Here is a 17502-nt window from a genome sequence, read left to right as displayed (position 1 = left end):
AAAGGAAATTGACAACTTTCTTGTTAGGTACCACATATGAAAATTAGACCAGGAGCAGATAAACAATTTAAATAGACCCATAAACCCTAAGGAAATAGAAACAGTCATTAAAGTTCCCCCAAGTAAAAACTAATTTTACAGGGCCAGATGGGTTCAGTGCAGAATTCTATCAGGTTTTCCAAGAAGAGCTAATATCAATACTTCTCAAATTGTTCCCCACAAAAGAAACAGAAGAAATGATGCCAAAATCATTCTATGGGTCCACAGTTACCCTGATACCCAAAACAAATATTCAACAAAGAGAATTACATATCAATCTTTCTCATGAACATTGATGCAAAAATACTCAATAAAATACTGGCAAACTGAATCCAAGAATACATCAAAAAATAAAAAGCATCTACCATGATCAAGTAGGCTTCATCCCAGAGATGCAGGGATGGTTCAACATAAGAAAATTTATAAGTGTAATCTACCATATAAACAAACTGAAAGGAAAAAATACACATGGTCATACCTTTGGAGGCGAAAAAAACCTTTGTCAAAGTCTGACATGTCTACATGATAAAAGTTCTGGAGACAACAGGGAATCAAGAAAATAACTAAATGTGCCTCTTCTGTTTAATTAAAGTCTTCACCAGCTGAAGGTGCATGCGATTTGGTTATGAGTTCCCAGAAAGGCAACGGGGCTCACTCCAGGCCTCAGACTCACCAGAATATGTTCACCTTCAAAAATGACAAGTTCAATAAGAGTGTTCAGACCAAGAAAATTAATGCAAAACTTCTTGATGGAGTATATCAGTGCTGCAAAGAAGTTCTCGAGTGGTGTGTAAAATACAGCAAATACAAATCTCTGTCAAAGCCTAAGAAGTGTGTTAAATGTTTACAGAAGACAGTAAAGGACTTACCACATAATACGTAGACCATGTGCCTGTGAATTTGAAGTTTGTGCAAAATGTAAGAAAGAAGACATTGCTATTCCGTTTAATAAAGAACGAGAAAATTTAGCAAATACTGAAAATCGAGGTTCTAATTGTAAACAAAGTTGCAAAGGGAAGGAAGACAGTGACAAGGATTTAGATGCTGACACTGAATCAGATGAGGAGGATGAGGACTCTTAGGTAGCCTGACAGCACCGTGTCGGCTACAGAGGGTTTGGCAGACACAGAGACATCCAATATGGGAATCAGAAAAAGGCTGTCCAAAATAGGCAGAGCTGACACATGAGCAATATAAATTATTTATAACATTTGAATAACAGAAACTTTCAGGTTTTCACAATAAAACTTGAGCTGCATATACAGAATATGTATGGAAACTTCCTGTGACATGTTGTACAATCTATGGGAATTGTTTAGAAAAGCATGTTATCTAGTGTCAAACTATCTCTTGGAACATTACGATGATTAACTCATAGTGAGTACATTTTTGTAACCTGACCTCACATGTGTAACTTCTTTAGCAAAAGCCCCTTCTATCTTACAAAGAAAAACCATTTCTTTTTATACACAAACACACATATAAAATTAGGTGTAGTGATTTTCCTTTGAAAATATTTTCATATATGTCATCCCATTGTTTTTGCTTTTCCAGTTTGGAAATACATACTCAGAAAAAAATGTGTGGACTATATAATTAATAACTGCAAAGGAAACTAACCTTCATACTCGATGGAGATAATTGCAGTGGCAGACGCTCCGGTAATGCTCTTCCATGTAAGCTATTACATTGCTCTGAGTTCTCACTTTGCTGCCAGCGGTTCTACTTGTGGGCAGTGTAGGTTAGCTTTGTGTGATTGCTGAAGTGTGAGTCTTTATGCTTAAAATCCTAAAGTTATAGAAAGGTGGTGAGGCAATACAATGAACTTTTCCACACTGTACATCAATTCCCAATTTTAATGTTTTATTTTGTTTTCTTTGTGTCTTAATCTCCACATACACACATATATGACATATATTTGTGTGTATATATTTTCTGAACCATTGAAATAAATATGAAACCCTGTTTAAAAAAAATAGAAAATGCCTAAATGTAATAAAGGCAATATACAACAAGCCTACAGCCACCATCAAATTAAATGGAGAGAAACGCAAAGCAAATCCACTAAGAAGACTAGGCTATCCAATCTCTCCATATCTATTCAATATAGTTCTTGGAGTTCTACTTAGAGCAATAAGTCAACAAAAGGAAATCAAGAAGATACAATTGAAAAGGAAGAAACTAAACTTTCACTTTTTGTAGATGATATGATATTGTACAAAAGTGACCCCAAAATTTCTGCTAGGGAAATCCTACAGTTGATAAATACCTTCAGTAATGTGACTGGGAACAAGATTAACTAAAAAAAAAAAAAAAATCAGTAGCCCTCCTATATGCAAATTACAAATGGGCTGAGAAAGAAATCAGAGAAACAGAACCCTTTATAATAACCACAAATAATATAAAATATCTTGGGGTAACTCTAATCAAACAAGTGAAAGATCTATATGACATGGATTTTAAATCAATAAAGAAAAAAATTAAAGAAGATGTCAGAAAATGGAGAGATCTTCCAAGCTCATAAATATGTAGGATTAACATAGTAAAAATGGCAATCTTACCAATAGCAATCTACAGATTCATTGGAATCCCCATCAAAATCCCAACAAAATACTTCACAAACCTTGAAAGAACAATACTCAAGCTCATACAGAAAAAAAAAACAGGATCACTAAAACAATCCTATATAATAACAGAACGTCTGGAGGTATCACCTGTTTTTATTACTATACCTATAGTAGAGCTAATCTATATACCTGATTTTTGATGAAGAAGCCAAAAATACACAGAGGAAAAAAGAAAGCATCTTTAACAAATGATGCTGGAGTAAATGATGACAGCATGTAGAAGAATGCAAATAAATCCATATCTACTGTTCTGCACAAAACTCAATTTCAAGGGGATCAAAGACCTCAACATTAATCCAGCGTGAGTATGGGAAATCTTTCTTGTCTCTTATAACTCTTTTCAGTTTCTTTCTTTAGTAGCTTAATGTTTTCATCATACAAGCCTTTTATGTGCTGGGTTAGACTTATGACAAGACAATTCGGTGCAATATTATGAAAGGTGTTGTTTCTCTAATTTCTTCCTAAGTCTGTCATTTGAACAAAGGAGAGTTTCTGACTTCTATGAGTTAATTTTGTACTCTACAATGTTGTTGAAACTGGTTATTAGTTGTAGGAGGTGGAACTTAGAGGGTCACTTATGTACACAGTCATAAAATTTGTAAATACAGATACTTTAATTTTTGATTTCCTGTTTGTATCCCTTTGATCTTCTTCAGTTGTCTTATTGTTCTAGGTTAGACTTCAGCACGATATTGAATAGATACAGAGAAAGTGGATGGTCTTGTTATGTTCCTGATTTTAATAGAAATGTATTAAGTTTCTCTGGACGAAGGTTGATGTTGGCTGTTGGCTTGCTGTAAATACTCTTCTGTTAAAGGACATGCCTCATATCCTCTCTCTCCAGGACTTTTATCATGAACAGTCATTAATTTTGGGAAAGTCTTTTTCTCCCTTTAATGATGTGACTGTTTTGTTTTTAACTTGAATGTTTGAAGCCTGTTTTTATTGTGAATTACATTTATTGTTTTGTGTATATTGAGCTGACCTTGTATCCCATGGATGAATTGTATTTGATAATGGTGGATGATCTTTGTGATATATTTCTATTAGATATTCTAATTTTGAGGAATACATGTTTTTATGCATATCTTTGGGATTCTCTGCATTTCTTCACTGACTGTTTTGCCCCAACATTTTTTCATCTCCAATTTTCTTAATTTGTATCTTCTCTCTGTGTCTTTTAGTTAGTTTTGTTAAGGGATTGTCAGTCTCAGTGATCTTCAAAAACATGACCCTTTGTTCAACTGATTCTTTGATTTTTTTTCTTTATATCTACTTTATTGTTTTCATCACTGAGATTGGCTATTTCTTGATGTTTACTACTTTAGGGTATAATTTCTTCTTTTTGTTCTATAGCTTTCAGATATAGTGTTAAGTTTCTATTAGGACATCTCTCTAATTTTTATAGGTAGGCACTAGTCTTATTTATAAACGTGCCTCTTACAACAGCCTTCATTGTGTTCTACATGTCTTATATGTTGTGTTTTGTTTTTATTAATTTTTTTTAAATCTTTGTTTTCTAATTTTGTAGTAAGTCATTTTTCATTCATGTTTGAGTTGTTCAGTTTCCATTTGCTTAAAGCATGATTAATAAAACCTCAGAGACAAAAATTGGGGATCAACTTAAAGATCCAAAAAGCAAAGCAGCGAGAACTCTGAAACACAGCTTGCTCCAATGCTGCGGGGACTTAAGAGCCAACCATCAGGTAGTTCCCTGCACCAGGCTCCCCTAAACACAAACCTATCCAGCCTACTAGCCACACCCCACCCCAAAACCTGCCTATCCACCTATAAACCTCAGTGGAACTATGAAACACTATTTGCTCCAATACTGCAGGGCCTTCAAAGGTGAGTGAACAGCCATTTGGAGGGACGCCCCATTCTCTAGGTTCTCCTCAGTGGGACAAAGCTCCAGGACGCCCCCCCCCCCGAACTCCCTCAGCTTTTCTAGCCAGCCAGCATGCAGTTTCCTGTGGCTTGAGGGATACTTTTCTAGCCAGCTAGCATGCATTTTCCTGTGGCTAGTATCCCTCAAATCCCAAACTCATCCACTTGCCTCCCCAAGCTACTAGTCACACACCACCTAAAAGCTGAGAGCTTGTTATAATACTAAGGGGACCAAGAGCTTGCTACAACACTGAGGGAACAAGAGAGAGAGAGAGCACCAAGAGCACAAGCCAGGAGAGAAGACAAAGAGAGCGGGAATATAGAGACCTCAGAGGCTTTCTGAGTAAGACATTGATAGTATATAACAGACAAAGAAAAACTCCCAAACACAGACAGCCACTTCAAAGATGAACCAAGACACAAAGACACTGCAAGCCTCATTTGAATGAAGAAATTCAAGAATTCCTCCAACAACCTAAAAAGTAACATGGTACCACCAGAACCCAGCAGTCACACAACAGGAAGACTAGATCATCCTAACCCAGAAGAAGCAAAAGAAAACGACTTTAAATGTAACTTTATAAAAGTGATGGGAACTTTTAAGGGGGAAAGGAAAAATTCGCTTAAAGAAATGGAGAAGATGACAAACAAGAAAACTGGAAGAAATTAATAAATCCCTCAAGAAACCCAAGCAAACCAATAAAAACAATCAAACAAGTGAAGGAAACAGTTCAAAATTTGAAGACTGAAATAGATATGAAAAAAACCCACAAACTGAGGGAATTCTGTATATGGAAAATCTGGATAAATGAGGAGGAACTACAGAAACAAGTATAACCAAGAGAATACAAGAGATAGAAGAAAGAATATCAGGCACTGAAAATACAATAGAGTAAATAGATTCATTGGTCAAAGAAAACATTAAATCCAACAAATTTTTAACACAAAACATCCAGGAAATCTGGGACAGCATGAAAAGACCAAACCAAAAATAATAGGGATAGAAGAGGGAGAAGAACTCCAGCTCAAAGGCACAGAAAATATATTCAACAAAATCATAGAAGAAAACTTTCCCAACCTAAAAAAGGATATCCCTATAAAGGTACAAGAAGCTTAAAGAACACCAAATTGACTGGATCAAAAAAAAAAATCTCCTTACCATATAATAATCAAAACATAAAACATACAGAATAAAGAAGGAATATTAAGAGCTGCAAAGGAAAAAGGGCAAGTAACATATAAAGATAGATCTATCATAATTACAACCGACTTCACAACAGAATTGATGATAGCCAAAATGTCCTAGACAGATGTGCTACAGACACTAAGAGACCACGGATGAAAGTTCAGACTACTATACCCAGCAATGCTTTCATTCACAATCTATGGAGAAAACAATATATTCCATGACCAAAACAGATTTAAACAATATGTATCCACAAACCCAGCCTTATAGAAAGTAATAGAAGGAAAACCCCCAATATAAGGAAGCTAATTACACCCACAGAAACACAGATCTGATAAACTCCCCAACATCATAACCCAAAGAAGGGAAACACACAAATGTTACTACCGAAAAATATCCAGAATTAACAACCACTGGCCATTAATATCACTTAATATCAATGGACTCAATTGACCTATAAAAAGACACAGGTTAAGAGAATGGATACAAAAACAGGATCCAGCATTCTGTTGTATATAAGAAACATACTTCAACCTTGAAGACAGACACTAACTCAGAGTAAAGGGTTGGGAAAAGGCTTTCCAATCAAATGGACATAAGAAACAAGCAGGTATAGCTATCCTAATATCTAACAAAATTGATTTCAAACTAAAATCAATCAGAAGAGATGAAGAAGGACACTTTATACTTAAAACAGGAACAATTCAACAAGATGCAATCTCAATCCTGAACATCGATGCCCCTGATACAAGAGCACCTACATATGTAAAAGAAACATTATTAAAACTTAAATCACGTACCAAATCCCACACACTAATTAATAGTAGGAGATTTCACCCCTCCACTCTTGCCAATGAACAGATCAGCCAGACAGAAACTTAACAGAGAAATAAATGAGAGAACAGATGTAAAGAATCAAATTGACTTAGGAGACATCTATAGAACATTCCACACAAATACAAAAGAATACACCTTCTTCTCAGCACCTCATGGAACCTTCTCTAAAATTGATCACATACTCGGTAACAAAGCAAGCCTCCACAGATACAAAAATTTGAAATAACCCCCTATGTATTATCAGATCACCAGGGATTAAAGTTAGAATTTAACAACAATAGTCATTTCAGAAAAACTACAAACTCATAGAAATTGAACAGTCAACTACTGAACCAGTCCTTGGTCAAGGAAGAAAGAAAGGAAGAAATTTAAGTCTTCCTTGAATTCAACAAAAATGAAGGCACAACATACCTAAACCTATAAGATACTATGAAAGCAGTGCTAAAAGGAAAGTTTATAGCACTAAGTGTCCACATAAAGAAAATGAAGAAAACTCATATTAGCTCTCTCTTTGAGAATATCAACAAGATTGCAAACCCTTGTCCAAACTAATCGAAAGGCAGAGAGAGAACATCCAAATTAACAAAACCAGAAATGAAATGGGCTACATAACAACAGACAGCGAGGAAATACAGAGAATCATAGGGTCATACTACAAAAACCTGTACTCCACAAAACTGTAAAATATAAAAGAAATGGACTATTTTTTAGATAGATACCATATAGCAAAATTAAATCAAGACCAGGTGAGCAATTAAAATAGACCTATATGCTGCAAGGAAATAGAAGCTGCCATCAAAAACCTCCCAACCAAAAACAGCCCAGGGCTGGATGGTTTTAGCAGAGAATTCTACCAGAACTTCTAAGAAGAGCTAATACCTATACTCCTCAAAGTGTTCCACATAATAGAACAGAAGGGGCATTGGAAAACTCTTTTTATGAGGCTACAGTTACCCTGATACCAAAACCACACAAAGACTTAACCAAGAAAGAGAATTACAGACCAATATCACTCAGGAACATAGATGCAAAATTACTCAATAAAATACTGGCAAACCGAATCAACGAACACATCAAAGAAATCATCCACCATGATCAAGTCAGCTTCATCCCAGAGATGCAGGGTTGGTACAACATATAAAAATCTATCAATGTAATCCATCATATAAATAAACTGAAAGAAAAAAAACATATCATCATTTCATTAGATGCTGGAAAACATTTGACAAAATCCAACATCCCATCATAATAAAGGTCTTGGAAGATCAGTGATACAACAAACATATCTAAATATAACAAAAGCAATATACAGCAAGCCGACAACAAACATCAAACTAAATGGAGAGAAACTCAAAGCAATTCCACTAAAATCAGGAACAAGACAAGGCTGTACACCCTCTCCATATCTCTTCAACATAGTTCTTAAAGTTTTAGCAAAAGCAATAAGACAAAAAAGGAGATCAAGGTGATTCAAATTGGAAAAAAAAAAGAAGTCAAACTTTCATTATTTGCAAATGATATATAATGTATATAAGTGACCCAAAAACTCTACCAGAGAACTCCTACAGCTGATAAATACCTTTCATGATGTGAGAGGATACAAGATCAACTCAAAAAAATTAGTATCCCTCCTATACACAAATGATAAAGAAGCTGAGAGGGAAATCAAAGAAACATCACCTTTCATAATAGCCACAAAGAACATAATATATATTGGGGTAGCACTAACAAAAGAAGCGAAAGGCCTATTTGACAAGAACTTTAAGTCTTTGAAGAAAGAAATTGAAGAAGATACCAGAAAATGGAAAGATCTTCCATGCTCTTGGATAGGAAGGATCAACATAGTAAAACTGGCAATCCTACCTAAAGCATTCTATAGATTCAATGCAATCCCCATCAAAATCCCAACATAATTTTTAGCAGACGTTGAAAGAACAATAATCAAATTCATATGGAAAAACAAAAGAAACACATGATAGCCAAAACAATCCTGTATGATAAAGGAACTTCTGGAGGCATTACCATCCCTGACATCAAGCTCTATTACAAAGCTACAGGAATGAAAACAGCTTGGTATTGGCATAAAAACAATTGACCAATGAAATCTAATTGAAGGCCTGGATATTAATCCACACACCTATGAATACTTAGTTTTTGACAAAGAAGCTAAAATTATACAATGGAAAAAGGAAAGCATCTTCAACAAATGGTGTTGGCATAACTGGATGTCAACATGTAGAAAAATGAAAATAGATCCATATCTATCACCATGCACATATCTCAAGTCCAAATGGATTAAAGACCTCAGTATAAATATGACCACACTGAACCCAAAAGAAGAGTAAGTGGGAAGTAGACTGCAATGCATGGGCAAAGGAGACCACTTTCTAAATATAACACCAGTAGCACAGACACTGAGAGCACCAATAAATAAATGGAACCTCCTGGAACTGAGAAGCTTCGGTAAAGCAAAGGACACACTCAATAAGACAAAAAGGCAGCCTACTAAATGGGAAAAGATCTTCACAAACCCCATATTAGACAACAGATTGATCTCAAAAATATATAAAGAACTCAAGAAATTAGACATTAAAATTCTAAGTAACCCATTTGAAAAATGAGGTACTGAACTAAACAGAATTCTCATCAAAAGAATCTCAAATGGCCAAGAGATACTTAAGGAAATGTTCAAAATCCTTACCATGATGGAAATGCAAATCAAAACAACGCTGAGATACCATCTTATACCTGTAAGAATGGTTAAGATAAAAAACACTAAAGGTAACTTATGCGAAAGAAGGTGTGGAGAAAGAGGAACACTTATCCATTGCTGGTGGGAATGCAGACTTGTACAACCACTTTGGAAATCAGTATGGTGGATTCTCAGAAAATTGGGAATCAACCTACCTCAGACTCCAGCAATACCACTTTTGGGCATGTACCCAAAAGCTCAATCATACTATAAAGACATTTGTGCAACTATGTTCATAGCAGCATTATTTGTAATAGCCAGAACCTGGAAACAACTGAAGAATGGATAAAGAAAATAGGGCACATTTACAAATTAGAGTACTACTCAATGGTTAAAAAAAAAAGACATCTTGTATTTTGTATGCAAATAGATGGAATATTAGAAAACACTATCCTGAATGAGGTAACCCAGACCCAAAAAGATGAATATGGTATGTACTCACCCATAAGTGGATACTTACTATAAACAAAGAACATTGAGCCTATAGTTCATGATCCTAGAGAAGCTAAGCAATAAGGTGAACCCAAAGAAAATTATATATAGACCCTCCTGGAAATTAGAAATAGACAAGATTGCCTGACAAAATTCTTAGCATGGGGTTTGGGGGAGAAGCGAGGGTGGAGGGGGAAGAGGAGGGGATCAGGGAAGGGTTGAGGAGAACGTGAGGGATTGGGATAGTTAAGATGGAGGAAGGACAGAGATGAGAGCAAGGAAAGAGGTATCTTGATTAAGGAAGCCATTACAGATTTAACAGAAACATGTCTCTAGAGAAATTCCCAGGAATCTACAAGGATGATCCCAGCTAAGACCCTAAGCAATAGAGGAGAGGAGGGCCCAATCTTGATTTGTCCTGTAGTCAAACTGATGATTATCCTAAATATCACCATAGAACCTTCATACAATAATGGACGGAAACAGAGGCAGAGATCCACATCTGAGCACTGGACTGAGCTTTCAAGGTCCAGTTGAAGAGAGGAAAGAATGAGAATATGAGCAAAGAGGTCAAGACCATGAAGGGTTCACCCACTAAAACAGTTTAACTGTGCTAATGGGAGCTCACCAACTCCAGCTGGACTGGGAAGGAATAAGCATAGGTCCCAACTAGTCCCTCTGAATGTGGTTGACATTTGAATGGCTGTGGCAGACTGAAGGGCCACTGGCAATGACACTGAGATTCATCTCTACTGCATGTACTGACTTTTCATGATCCTATTCTCTTTGGATATATATCTTGCTCAGCCTAGATATAGTAGTCAGGGCCTTGGACCATCCACAAAGCAATGTGCCTTTCCCTCTATTAGGATTAGATGGGGGTGGGTTGGGAGAGTGTGTGGAGAGAATGGGAGGAGGGGAGTAAGTGGAAATTTGGATTGGTATTTTTAAAAAAATCTAATAAATTTTAAAAAAGCAAAGCAGCCAACCAATGGCTCTTACCTTGACCTCAGTCCGAAATGGCAATCCTGGCTTCAGAATGAGAATGTGTCTGAGAGTTGTTTCCTCCCATTTTATAATCCTCTCTATGACTGCGATTAAAGGCATGCACCACTGGGATTAAAGGTAGGCACCATCCAGTTTCTATGGCAACTAGTGTGGCTAATGGGATAAAAAGTGTGTGACCACTGCCTGGTCTATAAAGCTGGTTAGTGCGACTGTTTTACTTTTCTGATCTTCATGCAAGTTTTATCTATTAAAGTACAAATGAAGTGCCACTACATTTGCTTAGATCTCTGTTGTTTCTGCTGTTGTTGACATCCAGTTTTAATCTGTACTGGTCAGATGGGATGCAGGGTGTTGTTTCAATTTTCTTGTAACTGTTTGTGATTTGCTTTGTGTTTGAGTATGTACTCTAGTTTGGAGAAAGTTCCAATTCCATGTAGTGCTGAAAAGATGATCTATTCTTTTTTGTTTTGGAGAAATATCCCTTACATATCTTTTAAGTCCATTTGGTTTATCATGCCATTTAACTCTAGCACTTCTTTTTTTTTTTGATGACCTGTATAATGGAAACAGTAGAATATATAAGTCATCTATTATTAGTGTGAAGGTTAATATAGGATTTAAGCTTTAGGAATGAGTTTTATGAACTTTGGTGCCCTTTTATTTCAGGCACAGATGTTAAGAATTGCAATGTCCATTTGGTGGATTTTTTTCTTGGGAGGTTGTGCAATGAATGTGCTTTCTTTTCTCTTTTTTATTAGTTTTTGTTTGAAGTCTATTTTGTCAAATATTAAAATGGCTACACAATCGTACTTCTTAGGTCCATTTGCTTGGAATATTTTTGCAAACTTTTACCCTGAGATGATAGCTGACCTTGATGTTAAGGTATGGTTTTTTTGGTTAAAGCAGAAGGGTGGATCCTGTTTCTTACCATCCATACTGTTAGACTGTGTCTTTTATTGGTATGTGGGCAAATTGAGACCATTGATGCTGGGAAGAGATATCAGTGAGCACTGATTATCCATTCTTATTATTTTCATATTGTAGTGTGTGTGTGTGTGTGTGTGTGTGTGTGTGTGTGTGTGTGTGAGAGAGAGAGAGAGAGAGAGAGAGAGAGAGAGAGAGAGAGAGAGAGATATTTTCTTTTCTTTTTATTTTTTGGCCTAGGCTCATTTATTCCCTGTGTCCTCTGTCCTCTTGGGTATGGTTAACCTCTTCAAGTTGAAGTTTTACTTCTAGTATGTTCTGTATCAGTGGACTTGGAGAAAGATACTGCTTAAATTGTTTTTTTAACTTGGAAAGTATTTTTTCTAACTATTTTGATAAAAAGTTTTATTGAGTTTAATAGTCTTTGTTGGCATTTGGCTAGCTTTTAGCATCTCCATTGAGAGGGCAGGTGCTAATTTAATATATCTGTCTTTTTATGTTACTTGGTTTTTCTTCATTGCAGTTTTTAATATTCTTTCCTTGTTCTGTACATTTAGTGTTTTGGTAATTATGTGCCAGGGTACTTTCTTCTCTGGTGCAGTCTGTTTAGTGATCTGTGTGCTTCTTGTACCACATTGGCAACACTTTCCTTATGCTAGGTTTTCTTTTTCCTTTAAGGTTCTATTGAAAGTATTTTCTGTGTCTTTGACTTGGGTATCTTTTCTTTCTAGACCTATTATCCTTAGATTTTGTTCTTTTCATGCTATCATAGATTTCCTGGAAGTTTTTGGGCCTGGCCACTTTTAGATTCCATACTTTCTTTGACAGAGGTATCATTTTCTTCTGTTCTTTCTTTAATGTTCTTTCTTTCATCTCTTGTATTTTATTTGTGAAGCTTTCCTCTGAGTTTCCAGTTAGAGTTCCTAAACTCTTTCCAGATTTCCCTATTTGTGAAAGCCCAAAAATGCCAAAAGTCAGAGAGTTTGGGACTTGTTTTCAGTTCATTCAAGGTTATTATGCTTCTAACTCAAACAAAGGTCCCACCTAGTTGTAAATCAGAGTTCTCTCTAAATGCTATTGTCAAGAGGTGTGGCTAGTTGCCAGATCTCATGTTGCTGAAATAGGGAAGTAGTTGTTTCCTACCTAAAACTAAAGTCTAAGGATCCAATTACATCCTGGTTACATTTATGGAAATAACTTGGGATTCCACCCAGAGAGTGCTTTACCTACAGAGTGTTTGGTCTAGGGCATGAGTCGGGCATGAGCAATGAATGTACCCAGCGACTTTCAATTTGTATGTTAATACAGTCTTTTCTTTTACTCCTACCTTTTGGGGCCAGAGATATATTAACCAGTTGGAAATTAAACACGGGCAAATTTTCAGTACTCACTGAAAAATTCCCTCCCAATACTATCCTACATGTTTCTGCATTTTATTATTTTCATTCATGTCTTCATATTCTTTACTATAGTTCTAAATTCCCACACCTCAACTCTGGAGAAAGGTATTTTTTGTCGAGGCTGGCCCCTGACACCTATTCCTTAATTTCTTTATTTATTCCACTTTTTATTTTTTATTAATTAAATTTATTCATTTGTGTTACATCTTCATCCCAGTTTTCCTTGTCTCCTCTCCTCTCTTCCCCAACTTCCTCTCTGCCCTTTTCTCCTTGATTCAGTTCAGAAAGGGGCAGACCTCCCATAGGTGTCAACAAAGCATGGCATATCAACTTGAGGTAGGATTAAGCTCCTCCCCTGTTTTTAAGGTTTGGTATGAGGAGTAGGTTTCCAAAAGTCTGTTAAAGTGTCAGCAACAGTCCCTGCTCCCACTTACAGGAGTTCCAAAAATAGCCCAAATTATACACCTGTTACACATATGTAGAGGGCTGAAGTTAGTCCCATGTGGGCTCCTTAGCTGTCAGTCTGGATGTAATGATCAAGTAAAATTTTGTCCTTCTCAAAGATCTCTGATGCAGTTTGACAGCAGAGAGGTTTTGTCAGTTTAAAAGGACATCCTCACCAAACAAATTTCAGATCAAATTTTTCTTTCATGCTGCCTTCCATATTCTTAAGAATACTATTCATTGTACAAAAATATCTGTCATAGTCATTCTGACATAAATATGCTACTGTTTATACAGTGCATATGTCAAAACTTCTGTTTACACAAACTCAAAAAATGTTGTGAGTTCCAGGGAGCCAAACTGAAGGATCCACCTTAAACAGGTCAGATACATCCCCCTCAATTTCCTGGTCCTAATTTTTTTTTTCTTAATTTAGCTTTGTCTTCTGTTATGCCAGGACCATAAACAGGTGTAAGAGACACCAGATATTTCCATACCACAAACACCTGATAGGAGCAAAGAGACCAGCTATGCCAGAATGTGACCAGCACCCAGCCTTCTCAGGTTCCCCCCACAAATAAGCAGGAAGAAGTCTTAAGAATCCACTGCCCCAATTCCTTTAACCTGTGGTGTCTAACCTCCTGCCTCTTTATTATAAAAAAAAAGAGATGGGAATGTAATGATCTATCTTTTTAAGAGACAAGCCATGCCCACTCCCTCCCCCATCTGCTGAGGCAAGCTGATCTTCAGCTGCCAGCCTGAGTTTCTCTCTTTTTCATCTTCCTCTCAGAGAGGCAGTTTCTGTCTCTCTCCACTTCTCCTCTTCCCCCTTCTGTCTCTCCCCTCTATTTTCTCTCTCTCTTTCTCTGCTCTCATCCCCTTCTCACTTCCTCTCCATAACCCTCTGAATAAATATTCAGTCTCACTCTGCATGCCGTGCTTATCCATATCTCTGTCTCTTGCCTGCCTGCCATGTGTCTCCCTTCCTCGGACCAGCTGCCACTCGGGGACCAGCAGTCATCTCTGCTTGGGACTGGCTGCTCTCAGGGCCCACTGCCTGCCACCATATGGCCTGCTACCACCACTTGGGGACCTATGGCATTTCTGCTGCCTGCTTCCACTGGGGATCCTGCAGCAAATTTTATTTCTCCATTACACTGGGAGCTCCTATGAGCCTCAGTAGGTTGTTTCTGTGGGTTCCCTTGTGATGACCTTGATCTCCCTACACACACTTGTACAATCCTTCTTCCCTCTCTTCAACAGGATTCTTGGACCTCAGTCCAGTGCTTGGGTGTGAATTTCTGCATATGTTTCCATTAATTACTAGATGAGGCTCTTGCTCTCTGATGACAATTAGGGTTGTCACCGATCTGATTAAAGAAGATGGTCAGTTCAGACTACCTATCCACTATTGCTAGGAGTCTTTGCTGGTGTCATCCTTGAAAGTCTTGAACTGGTTTGTTTTCTTCCACTGCATGTTTTTATTTTCATAGATTTCTATATGGGATTTATTCACTTATTCTTAAAGGTTCTCTGTCATATTAATAGAGGCTATTTAAAATCCTTGTTTGTGCTTCAACTATGTTGCATTTCTCAACCAAGTAAAGCTGCTGTGTTGTGATGGAGACATATTGTCCTGACTACTACTGTGTTGCAATAACACAAGATTGCATCTAGGTGTCTGAGTTTAGAATGATTGTAATTCTAGGTGCTGATATCTGGTCTTGTATTTATTGTGTGGGTGCTTTGTGCCTTGATTTCTGTTGTCATCTCTTTCTAAGGTGGGAATGATGGATGTTTGTTGCCTAGTATGGAATTCTCTTGGAATCCTGCCAGGTGTGGCCACTGTGGGTCCTCAGTAGAATCTGTTCTAGGTATTAGGAACAGACACCTAAGAGTGGGGATGGACTAAATGGAGATTGATGGGGGAGATTCACAGGAGGTAGGAACATAGGGTATTCTAACAGAATTTGCTTAGGGCCCTGGTAATGGGTACAGAGAATAAGGCGAGTCTACAACAGCTAATCTATAACTAAGCTGGGGATAGACAATAGGACTGGATTTGGAAGAAAGGAGGTAGATGGTATGATCTGCAATTAGTTTACCTACTTCGCTGGTCAGTGTATCCTACATGTTCCCAGCAAATGTCACTGGAGTTAGGGGCTAGTACAAAGAAAAGTAAATTTGGAGTTTAAGATCTGTAATCTTACTCAAGATAATACAGGTTCTGCTTGCAGCCTAAGTATCCTTTTCTTTTTTGGTACTTTGGGCTTCTTTATTGTTCCTCAAATGGTCCCCTTCTAGCATATGGTTGCTTTTCCATCATGTAGCTGACATTCCTACCAGCATAATACAAGTGACATGGCTATTTTATACTTCTCTGCTTCATTCTCCTTCTCTAGGCAACTACAAAGATTTATGGTTTGCCTTCCTTGTTTTTTTTTTCTGTCTTCTACTCTATAAAAATTTTCATTGAGCTTCCATCTGAATCCATCTTTCTTGAATTGTTTTATTAAAACAACTAAAACCCCAAGAAGGGAATCTGATTTGCTTAGTAGCGTATGGTTAGTCCTTGAAATTTCCCATAACATGTTGATGGCCATACAAGGGATATTCCAGAAACCCCTCCAAAGACATAATAATTTACTGTACTTTTGGAAATTAGGTAAGTTCATTTATCTTTTGTCTTGCCTTGGAGCTCTAAACTGTTTAACTGGAACTTTGTCTTTCTGGGAGAATGATGAAAATCCTCTCCCTTTTCCTTCTTTCCAAGTTTATTCTCCTGGGGAATAATAGCAAGATAAGGAGCACATATGAAACTCCTATTTCTTGGGTTGCTTTTTCATGTCTGTGTCCAAAGGCCACATGATGGACATGGGTTAATGCTATTTCTTCTCTTCCTGGGCACAGGGTTTTTCTCTTTACTACATTATCAATGTTCCCTCGGAAAACTGAGGGAATTTATCTAATATTTAGGGAAAGAAAAGAGAGTAGAGAGGCTTGGCGTTGTTAGGTCCACAGATCTGTGACAATAATGATTGGTACCAGCACTACTTTAGACCCAATGACCACTAGGCAGTTGCTTTTATAACTTGGTAAAATTAGCACACAAATAAGTATTCTAAAGTTTTAAATAAAAGAAGTTCAACAAATTGGTTTTTAAGGGATTTGAGTTCCTATCAAGACAGTTTCTCCTACCATGTTTGTACTATCTCTTGTGATCACAATGCTAACCTAACTAGTGTGCTTTTCTAAAAGAAAAAGAATGACTGTGCACATTTAATATTTCAGGTGCACAGATACCACAGGTACTCTTGCTCAATTTAGGGATAGAATCATTTTGTTATGGAGCTCAGCTCATTGCAAACAGGAATTAAGCATGTGCTTTTGCACACAGCTTGACTAGTAATGTCATCAAAATGGTCACAAGCATGTGAAATCATCACCATCTTATTAAAGTGGCATATTTAATAAGGTGGCAAGCATAGGTCAAAGTCGAAGTTCCCTAAAACTTTCTTCCTGGTAGCCTTGAGACTTCAGGTGATCACTGCAACCCTAGAATTTTCTGTGCGACAGGTATCCAATTACACACCTCAATCATTTTCTCCAAATAATTTTTGTCTTTTTGCTTTTCATGTTCCCAGATACCTAATGTCTTCATGGGAATAAGAAAGCTGGTTAAGACTCCAGCATGGGTTCTTTTCCTATATGATGAGGTCAATGCATTCCCTATGTCGGTCTAAGGAGGTGGATTTATTGGATTTTGACACGTTGTTCTCCATGATTTATGTATTGGGTTGTAAAAGGAGAGGTTTAGTTTTCCAAGCTTTTGCCTCAAATATTAGCCAACTGCTAAATGAAGCTGACACTTTGAGATGGTTAGACCTGGAAAGCCCCTGTTAAGTTACAGCACAACAGGGCTGAGTATTGACACTGATGCCAATCAAACCCCAATTATGAACTGCC

The 17502-nt window shown here is 37.1% G+C and overlaps 1 pseudogene; it reads left to right on the top strand.

Moving 5' to 3' along the window:
* Positions 1 to 664: 664 nt before the first annotated feature.
* On the top strand, positions 665 to 1121 carry LOC126490842 (uncharacterized protein C9orf85 homolog; annotated as a pseudogene).
* The last annotated feature ends 16381 nt before the right edge of the window (positions 1122 to 17502 follow it).

The sequence above is a fragment of the Alexandromys fortis genome, unplaced genomic scaffold, assembly GCF_014885135.2.
Source record: "Alexandromys fortis isolate MF-2015 unplaced genomic scaffold, M_Fortis_MF-2015_v1.1 scaffold_246, whole genome shotgun sequence".
Taxonomy (NCBI): domain Eukaryota; kingdom Metazoa; phylum Chordata; class Mammalia; order Rodentia; family Cricetidae; genus Alexandromys; species Alexandromys fortis.
Note: the sequence above shows the minus strand (reverse complement) of the source record. Positions and strands in the feature narration are given on the sequence as shown.